Source organism: Capsicum annuum, unplaced genomic scaffold (genome assembly GCF_002878395.1).
Source record: "Capsicum annuum cultivar UCD-10X-F1 unplaced genomic scaffold, UCD10Xv1.1 ctg57691, whole genome shotgun sequence".
Taxonomy (NCBI): domain Eukaryota; kingdom Viridiplantae; phylum Streptophyta; class Magnoliopsida; order Solanales; family Solanaceae; genus Capsicum; species Capsicum annuum.
The window spans coordinates 1-1,098 of record NW_025866222.1 but is presented as its reverse complement, the minus strand read 5'-3'; the positions used below and the strand labels follow the sequence as shown (position 1 = coordinate 1,098).

Genomic DNA, 1,098 nt, shown 5'->3' with positions numbered 1-1,098 from the left:
TGCTTGTTCAAGCAGTCGATCATATATCATAACATGAACGAGACAATCAAAATAATTGAACTTTGGATTGGGTAGGGGCCGCGCGAACACAGGCCCCCGCTGCCACAAATAATGACGTAGGCTGGGCCACTTGGGCCGACCTTAGGCAGGCACACCTCCAAAGTGCATTGGAGGTCACCAACCTAGGCCACAGGCCTTCTTGCTCGCCCATTGACCCCGTCCAGGTAAGTATGTTTCTTCGATGTACTTGGCCCTTTTTTATAGTATCACCATGCTACTATTAAATCTTCTTTACGTAACGATATGGGACTAAGTGAATCTCTCTGTATTGAGTATAACAAACTAACAATCATGAAAACTTAACAGTGTTAGTATAACTCTGAAGCAGGAAACATGGGATTCATTCAGTTTAAATCAAAACTAAAATATGAGATAAATAATCCTGTCATTTTTTTTCTTGATGATAATGTAAACATCATGATAGTACCAGAAAAAAGAGTTGGTAAGTCTGTCACACAACCATGAGACCATCTCTAGCCCAGCGGACCAGGCTGATAACGATTCTGAGAGTAGAGCTCCAGCAAAAGGAATTATGAGTCTGTCAGATAGCCACGAGACCATCTCCAGCCCAGCGGACCAGGCAGAGAACGATCATCTACAGCACCATGACCCAAAGGGCACGGTGGCTGTTAATCACGCTCTAGTCTCATTGCCACTATTCATCAACCAGACTTGATATCCTGTCTCATTAGAACTCAAGGATACAGTGGTACGAGCCTATAGAACAGATCCTGTTCAAGTAAGGTCGTGTCTGTTCATGTTTCTGCAACAACATATATACAGTTGGTTGTGTTGTTAGCTTATCGATGTGGGACACAAGGCGGGGAAAAAATGTATTCAACTCTGTAACTGCCTGTATGAGTGGACAACTGCCAAAAAAATGTACAATTAATCCAGATTTGTATTTATATTAAAGTATCAAGTTAGAACAATTGAAAGAGATGATTTGTGTTTAACATTACAATTGCGTATACAATTGAGACCGTGTGCTAAGCAACCAATGAGATGATAAGAAATTATACTTTGAATTGGGTAGGG

General features: G+C 41.3%; 2 non-coding genes across 2 annotated transcripts; both read right to left on the bottom strand.

Moving 5' to 3' along the window:
* Positions 1 to 71: 71 nt before the first annotated feature.
* LOC124893333 lies at positions 72 to 232 on the bottom strand. Its single transcript, XR_007050663.1, has one exon. It is a non-coding gene; the product is annotated as a U1 spliceosomal RNA (small nuclear RNA).
* Positions 233 to 595: 363 nt separating this feature from the next.
* LOC124893334 lies at positions 596 to 809 on the bottom strand. Its single transcript, XR_007050664.1, has one exon. It is a non-coding gene; the product is annotated as a small nucleolar RNA U3 (small nucleolar RNA).
* Between the last annotated feature and the right edge of the window lie 289 nt (positions 810 to 1,098).